Raw genomic sequence first — 9,523 nt, forward strand, 5'->3', positions numbered from 1 at the left:
CAAGACCATGATGGGACTAGCCACTGAAACAGCTTACCTTAGCTAATGGGAGCTCACTGACTCAGGTCTGCCAGTGGAGGAACCAGCATAAGACCAAACTAGAACCTCTGAATGTGGTTGACTGTTGTATGGTTGGGGAGGACTGTGAGGCCACTGGCAAGGAGACCAGAGTTTATCCTTACGGCTTGTACTGGCTTTTTGGAACCCATTCTTGTTGGAGAGATACCTAGCTCATCCTAGACAGAGTGGGGAGGGCGTTGGCCCTACCTCAAAGCAGTGTGCTAGATTTTGGTGACTCCATGAGAAGTCTTACCCACTTTAAAGAGGGGATGGCATGTGTGATAGGGGAGAATGTGGAGGGAGTGGGAAGAGGGGAGGGAGACAGAACTGAGTTTGTTATGTAAAATGAGAAAAGACAGTTTTTTAAAAAAAGAATTAATTATTGGACGGTGGTGGCACAAGCCTTTAATCCCAGCACTCGGGAGACTGAGGCAGGGGATCTCTGTGAGTTTGAGGCCAGCCTGGTCTATAGTTCTAGTTCCAGGATAGCTAGGGCTCTTACACAAAGAAACCGTGTTTCAAAAAAAAAAAATCCAAAAAACAAAAAATAAAACAAAAAAACATTAATTAATTAAAAAATTAAATTTTATTAAGATGCCCATATTAGATTATCCATTAAATTTTATTACAATTTTTATCAATTTCAATCAAATTCCTTATTTGAAAGTCTTAGTCTGCTTTATCTGAGACAACAACTTCCTAAAATTACACTTGTTTGACCCCTTTGAGCCACTGTGAAGAGGCAAAATGTTCTCCCTCTAGCACAAATGATAACGCTGATGTTGATAATCATTGATAGTTTCTTGGAGCATCACATTTTTACAACCTGCGCCATCTTAAACACAATATCTGTTTATAAGCTTTATCATAGCAATGCATGAGAAACTGTAAAAGCAAATGAGCTATGCCATAGCAGGAGAAAATTATTTAACAACAGGTTCCTATGTAGTACAAATCAAAGTTCCTCATTCGGTGCATTCCAGTACTCTATTGCATTTTCTTTACATACGTGTCTTTAAGACACTTCCCATTTCTAAGCAATAGTAAGATTCGTCTTCACTTCTAGTTTAGATCATTCTTTGTGCTTCAGTCATGCATTTTCAACTGCCTGAGGGAACTTTTCCACTTGATCATGTTCCTGTCATTGAAAACCCTTTAACTGAAGCCATTTGATCTAAAGTCATCTATGCCAAAAGTGTGAATTTCAGAACTTCATTATTATACTGAAATTTAACTGTCATTTCAAGTATCTTAGGCATACATGCCTCATCTTTCAATTAACATTGCAAATATTGTGAGGAAAGACATGCTGCATGAAAGTTTCAATATTGTCCTCCATCTTTGTAAAGAAAGAAGCGGTGCATGAAATACTGAGTAAAAGGGAGAAAAAGGGAGGGGCCCCAAATTAAAGGAGGACTGATTGAGCTATAAGTCATTTTAATTACCTGTTTAAATTAGGATCAGCATGACATTTAAATTTCAACTGAACTTGATTTGATGATCATGAGATGGTATCACCAAGGGTGACCAATGAAAAAGAAAAGCCGGGTACATATAGAGGATAATTATTACGCCCTGACCCCAGACAAGTTTCACATTATAGGTTTTTTGGTGTAGTAAAATTAAATCTGAATATCGTATTAGAGAAAGGGGTTTAAGTGAGACAGAATTATGAGGGAGTCATATACTTTGCTTTCTTCCTAGTGAATTAGTCAGTTGTAAAGTGATGTTAACGTGTCCATGAATTTTGGAAAGAAAGCACATAAAACTTCAAAATATTTCCTTTGATTTCCATTGATTCTTTCAGGATATTTGTGTATATTCATTCTATTTGCCTATAAATGAGTTTGTGTGTGTTGTCTTTTTGTGTGTGTGTGCGTCTGGTAATCCATGTGCATGGATATTCTTTTGAAATGTACAGTGAATGAGTTACAAACACATTACCTTCCAAGAGTACATCAGAATATATCCATCTTAACTGTAACTCCATATAATCGACTGTGATATCTCCACTCTTCTAAGTCAAAGTATATTATTAAAAACAAGAAATTGTTCTCTGTTCCCCTCCCTGCCTCTCCCCTTCCCCCTTCAACTCTCCCCCAAGGACCCTATGCTTCCAATTTACTCAAAAGATCTTGTCTTTTTCTCATTCCCATGTAGATTAATTACATCTTTGTAAATCTCTCTTAGTGTCCTAATTGTTGTCTAAGTTCTCTGGGATTGTGGTTTGTAGGTTGGTTTTCATTGCTTTATGTTAAAAACCACCTATGAGTGAGTACATGTAATAATTGTCTTTCTGTGTCTGCTTTGTTGAGCTCAATAAAAATCAATAAAAAAGAAAGGAAAAAAAAGGAATGATAGATACCAAGAGGGATAACAGGACATCAAGACTTCAAAGAAAGAAAGAGATACATGGGAAGGAAAGGAGGGCAAAGGAGTGCTACTAGATAATGTATGCTTCAAATAAATAATGAAAAAGGTAAAACATGAGTTTCAAAAACAGTTTTCAACATTATTAAATCAAAGTTAGGAGTTACATCATGAGAAACTCAAAACTTACATTGTATTCTTATTACAAGGGACGAATAACCTCAGCCAGCAATTTCTCCTCTGCTGCCAGAGACTAAAGTCTATTGGAAAGGGAAATCATTCTATAACTATAAAGCTACATAATCATCTTCATAATCATCATCATCATAATTTCCTACAAGGACTGCTAATTGGAACAGGCACAACACTGACTTCCTTTTTGTTGGGAGATTTAGCATTGTCTCAGTCCTTCTCCAGCTTAAGAGAGTTTCCGATTCTCAGCACATATGCTATAAGTCACTGGGGGAATTCTGAAGGGAGCACAGCGGGGTCAAGCAAGTCAAGTTTGGGGATTCTAGGTTGTTGACATAACAGCATCCAAAACCAATGGTCACTAGATAAAATGTTTCATACTGCTGTCTGTCATGACAAGCCAGGTTACTCCTAGGAAAAGAATGATCAAGCTTTCTGGGTCCTTGTCAAATATGGCCCACCAATGTAACAAGGCTCAGACAAAAAGATTATCTTTGTTTCCTTTCTGTATCCAGTGAAGACACTATCTAACATGAAAGCAGGCCCTACTTCTCTCAGACTGGTGTGGCTTGTTATGGCTGGGGCTCACAATAAATGACCACAAGACCATGGTCTGATCATACTTAATGAAGATGGCTCACAGCTCTATAGAACCCGAAATTTAACAGAATCTTTTGATATCAGCACACACTTTGTTGCTTGGAGCTTCATATCACGGTAGGCCCATTTGGAAGAGGCATTAAAAGAAACACACACAGTTTAGTGCTTGTCACTCTTCTAGTGTGCTATTCCCTCTGCTACCATTCAGCCTTTGAGAAATTATCAATTATGAAATGAAGGTATGTGTTATCAGTGAGAAGAATACTTAAGAATACTGAGGATGGAGGATATGGTCATGATGGAATAAATAATCCTTGGATGATGCCTCATTAAAAAAAAACAAGAAATTAAAGGAATTATTTAGGGTATGAAAAGGGGAACATGAACTCCACTGTAGTATCTTGCAAATAAGCATTAAAATACGGAAAACAGTATGGAAGACTCTAGTTTTGAATATAAGAAGTATATTTTAATAAGAGGAGAGTAATTTTAATGACATGAGGATCTGGAGAAATTGAGGCCAGCATGTGAAGTCACAAAAATTTACATGTGTAGCAGAACAATTCATTTTCTAATATTGAGTTTTCCTCACTACAATCACACAAGCTGATATCCACATGGTCCCTGTGAAGGAAATCTCACCATTTAAACTTTCTAAAATTCCCTATGAATAAACAGAAACAAATAAAAAAATCATGCTCCAAGAAGAAAGACACAAACTCTCTGGCAACAGCATAACTTCTCATCTATGTTCCAAAAATGTCACAGTAAATTAAGGAACCAAATATAAAATATAAAAAAGTCTCTCATGAAATAGACTCAGGAATAAGTCATAGCAGTTCACCTATATATACAGTGTATCTAAATTAATTTTAATTAAACAAATGCATAGTTTTATAGATAAACTAACAAGTTAATACATAACGATTTTGGTCATTGGGTTCAAATATTTGGAACTCTACGTCCATGGTACTAAATGGAAATTATGTTTTTCCTCTTTCATTCTGTTTTCCATAATTTCAGATAAGTCTGATTCATTTCTACTCTTCATAAATATTCCAAACTCATCTGCTATCTTCAGTCAGACAAATATACTCTTTTCCATATTACTGAGATAAACACTATAAAGAGGGTACCCATATTTGTAAGACACCACAAAATACACTTGCCTTCAGATTGGAGCCCCAAGTTTTTTCACAGCTCCTCTTTGAACATAATTTTTCAGTTTAGATAAGTTGTTAACTATAAATGCCAGACAAGTAAATATAAAGCCTAGTAAGCTGCTCATAGTTCCTCATGCTGTAGTGATGAAACACCCTAATATTTTCTTTGCTACTTCATAACTTAAATTGGTAATGAATGAATCATAATGTAAACATTAGATATGCAGGATATCTGATGGGTGTCCCCTATGAAAGGGTCATTTGACCCCACCAAACGTGTCATGACCCACAGGTTGAGGGCAACTACTATAAAACCTCCAGTCCAAGTTCTCAAAAGAAATGTTTCTGCCAAAGGTTTTCAAACCACACATATGGCAATTTTATTCTAAATCTTATGTTCCAAAATTACGCATCTACCTGTCTCTTTCTTCGGAGCATCTCCTGTAATGACTCTGGTTCTAAAACTATGCAATCCCTTCTACTCGAAGTAATAGCACTCCTTCCACAACAGTATAGCCCTGTTCTGTTATGTTATCATCCCTTGGCGATCACTGCTACACAGTGTACCTGGTCATCCACTGTAACATTTGGGCCCCAATGTAACTTGACAAATAATTTAGAGTCCAAGAATCTACATTCGTATTTGGCATCAAAGTTGTTAGAAAAGAGAATCTGTCAATGCACCAAATTAGAATATGCTCATGTACTCACGGCTATATGGGCTTATATATCATACAGTTATATACAGAAGATTCTGAAATCAGAGTTGTACTACTACTCTTTCTCCAGAGATAATAAATGTAAGCCCTAATCAGTTGTAGCCTTGTACAACACTGTCGTACCTGAATGGCCGTTCTTGTTATTCTCAAACGTAACAAATGCGTTTAATGTGATCTGTGCCCTTGCTTCCTTCTCTGATTTAAATGAACTTGCAAGTACACTACATTGGAGTTATCTGCTTAAACGCCATCTTGTTAAATAGAAACTTCCTGTGTAGCAGAGTGAGAAATTGACTATCTCCAAATACCTGGATTCTCTTTCCTGTTATGAAATATTTTCGGGTCTTTTGTCTGTCCTTTATATAGCTATCAATATCCAAATTCCCTTTGATGTTTTTCCAAAACAAATCATTTTCATTCCACCCCAGTTGAGACCGAGCTTCAGATAAATAAGGACTTGCTCTGAATTTTATTTGTTTGGCAAATCAAACTGTGCCAACGTAGAAAGAGACCTCAATACATGTATACAGAATAACAGAATTTTCCCAAAGTGGGCGCTTCTACTTTCTGTTCCTCAGGAATATACCTTCTCTATAACGTAAGTGTGCCGTGTCTTAAAAGAGCACCCAACAGATATTTTTAAGTTGAAAATAAATAGCCAAATTAGTGGTATGGAACATCAGAGAAGCAAGAAGACCTTCAAACCAAGATTCAAACATTTTCTCCTATGACCTTTTTTTTTTACATTTGCTCTCTCAGATTTGAAGACATTAAATGCTAAATCCTCCCAGTGTATAGATCCTGCTCAGAAAACTAGTATTATTTTTATTCATTACATGCCATCATTTAGACTTCCTGTAATTTGTTTTCCTTATATTTATTATGATGATGATTTTAATAATTTAGAGCTTGTAAATTGACCTTGACTATCATTAATTCAGTCTCTGAACGTTTTTCAAAGATATTTTATAAAATTTAAATTGACAGTGCAACCCTTTGGAAAGAGAGTTTCCTTGCCAACCTTCATTTATATTTATCCATAATTGATTCTTCTGTCTTGTCAGCATTGCACAGACATTGAATGACATTTGAAGGCACTCATGACAGTATCTATGAGACATTTATGGCACTTAATCTGTCAGAGATTTGTCCTTAGAATTAAGGAGTAGAATATCTTTAGACCTCAGGTCTCTTTGTAAGTTACATTCAGAATATCTTGTAAAATTAGTTTCAATGTCAGCATGCTAATGCCTGTCTCAGCTTTCCTGAAAGAGTGGCAGTGATATACAACTCCCTATATTTGACTGGAGACTATAAAATAGATGGAGTGGTCAGGCTTAGTACTAAGTAACCTTTTATTCAATGACAGTAATTACTTGTTTGAACCTTTAATTCATTTAAATTTGCTTGAACTTTCAAGTGACTACCCACATATTTTCCACTTTGACAGATGAAATTAAATGACCAATAGGTGGAAGAAATCTATGCAATACTTTGACATGATTGACAACTTAAGAAAAATATAAAGTGTCTTTTACTTTGGAAAACTAATTCTTGTAAGGATAATTCATGTTAGTTACTAAATGATGATATTTATATAAAGATAACATAAAAAGTAAAAATTCAGGGTCCATGACTGGGATTCCAAGGAATTAGGAAAACTATGGAAGGTTCTTGTATATTTTTACTTATTCAGTTGGAAGTCTGAACTTTTATTTATTTTTTAAGTTTATTAACAATTTTAGCATGGATACTGTCATTACTGTTAATTGAATTTAAAACATTATTGAATCAATACAAAGTAAAAGCACTTATTAGGAAATAATTACTCAAAAGAATAAATGCTATGGAAGCAAGTCTTATATATATTTCCTCAAATGTGACTTTTTCTCCAGTGGTATTTCTAAAAATAATGTGAGAGGTAAAGCTTGGAGAATTTTATGAAATACTGCCTTCTGAGCATGACATGTCTCTTATAAACATAAAGTTAAAGCAACTGTGGTTGCCTGCATGACACCTGTATGAGATCAAAGTTCCAGATTATCTCCAGGCTGAACCAATTGCTAAGGAACCTTTGGACATGGTTATGGAAGAAAGTATCACTCTATATCTATGGTATGGTTGCAAGTGGGTTTCCTAAACTGCAGTGGATGACTGCATGCCAATTCACTTATGAACAAGAATAACTGATTTCAGTAGCCTATCAAAGAGTACCAACAGTATGCATTTAGAGTTGAATGGGTAGAATAGAAAGCATATATGATCATATTTCACTTTACTCACATATGCAATTCTTATGAAAATGTAAAATCAGATGAAATAACCAATAATTGGCTTTATTTATTCATATAAAAATCTTCCAAATTGTTTGCTCTAAAGTGAGCTAGTGAATCAAAGTCATAATTTGTTTTCCATTGCATCTTTGTCCTTATGATGAATCCTTATCTGGATGACTACTTTAAATCATTCAGCAACAGCATCTGACTATGAATATATTCTAAAGAATTATGACGATATAGTTACCTTTATACTAGCACTGATAGAAAGCATATAGATTTCTCTGTCCTAGTGAGTCTTCAGTTATGCTCTGATGCCAGTGATCACTGAGGGTGAAGTCTCATGATCCCAACAGATTACTTTAATATATTCTCTGTCATCTTCCTTGCCATCAGTATGCTGCCCTTTCTTAAAAATATACCTAAATTTAGCCAGCAATCTCAGGCCTTGTATCACCATGACACCCTTCCTAATATATTCAGTTCTAATTTCTATAAATTAGGATATTTATACATTTGCATAAAAGCAAAGATTAAATCAGATATGAGGACAACTTCAAATAACCTGTTGATTCTAATGTGTTTGTATTACTTCCGTTTATCCCCTATGGAATTAATAAGATGCTATCTGCAGAGGTTTCCAGATTTACTCTACATGGAAGGTATTAAGGTCAATTCTAAATTTCTAGTTCAATAGATCTTAGATACAGTTTTGAGGTCTGCATGTATAATATATTTCACTGATGGTTTCTAGTATTTTGAAGTTGGGGGAAATGCTGATAATGTAAGCTTTATTTCTCCTATGAACTGTTGCCACTTTTCCATAGTTTTCTTGTGAATTTCAATCCCCAGATATATCTAACACATCTTGTCCAATCATGCATAAAAGTGAGAGCATGATTTTAAATATGTTGTCTTCTAGTTTTGTCCATAAACATTAGTAAATGTCCATTATGCTACCATTTTATATGGTTATCGTTTCTGATCAGAATACTTTTCCTCCTAGATATTTATTATTAAGTAAATTATAGGATTTAGAATTGGAAGAGACATTTGTAAGGATGTTAGTAAATGGCTCATTTATATAACAGGAGCCTGAGTATAAAAAAAAATGACTTAATTTAAAAATGGTGACACTTTAGATCATTTAGCCAAAACACATTTAAATATACTGCTACCCTGTTAATATAGATTTATACAAACACTATAATGTTTTTTCAATAGATTTAATCTCTCATCCAATAATACTGACCAAAGTTTCTCTTCTCTCCCCACTTCTCTAAGCTTCCACCAACATCTCACCCCCAAATCAACTGCCCCTTCGTTTTCATTCATAAAAGATAAAGCCTCTAAATGTCAACCAAACAAAAACAAAACAAGATATGATGAGACAAGGCAATGGCCCTTACAAACACTTTAATATTATTTGATATGATCCATTAAGAACAACAATACTATGTTATTATAATTATTGATTATACATGTTTATAAGTTATAAAAATTCAGAATATTTTTTGCATCCCAACTGCAGTTTCCCTTCCCTTCTCTAGTTTCAGTTCCTTCCCCACACCTCTGATCTTCAGCTCCCATCTTCTCCTCCATTTCTCTTCAGAAAAGGGCAGGTTTGCCCTGGATATCAACAAAACATAGCTTATCAAGTTGCAGTTAGACTACCCCCCCTTGTACTTAGGCTGGGAAATGCAAATCAATGGGAGTAAAGTGGTCCCCAAAAGTTAAAGACATCCCCTGGTCTCACTACAAGGGGACCAAACTTAAAAACTGTCACACATTTAATCAAGGTCAATCCCATGCTGGCTCCCTGGTTGTTGTTTCTTTCAGTCTCTTTGAGATTTTTTGAGACCAGGTTAGTTGATTCCATAAGTTTTCTAATGGTGTCCTTGGCCTCTCATTCCTAAAGTCCTTATTCCTTTGTACAGCAGGATTACCTGAGCTCAGTCTAGTTTTTGACAGTGGAACTGTACATGTATTTATACCTGTTTTTTAATGAAGCTGCTCTGATGACTATTGGACTAGGCACCAATCTATGAGTATAGAAGAATATCTTTCAGCATCATTACATTGCCTTTTTTCCCAATGAGGTTTTGATCTGTCCTGAGTCTTTGGCTCATCCAGCCTGTGGATT

This window comes from Microtus ochrogaster, unplaced genomic scaffold (assembly GCF_000317375.1).
Source record: "Microtus ochrogaster isolate Prairie Vole_2 unplaced genomic scaffold, MicOch1.0 UNK95, whole genome shotgun sequence".
In the NCBI taxonomy this organism is placed as follows: Eukaryota; Metazoa; Chordata; class Mammalia; order Rodentia; family Cricetidae; genus Microtus; species Microtus ochrogaster.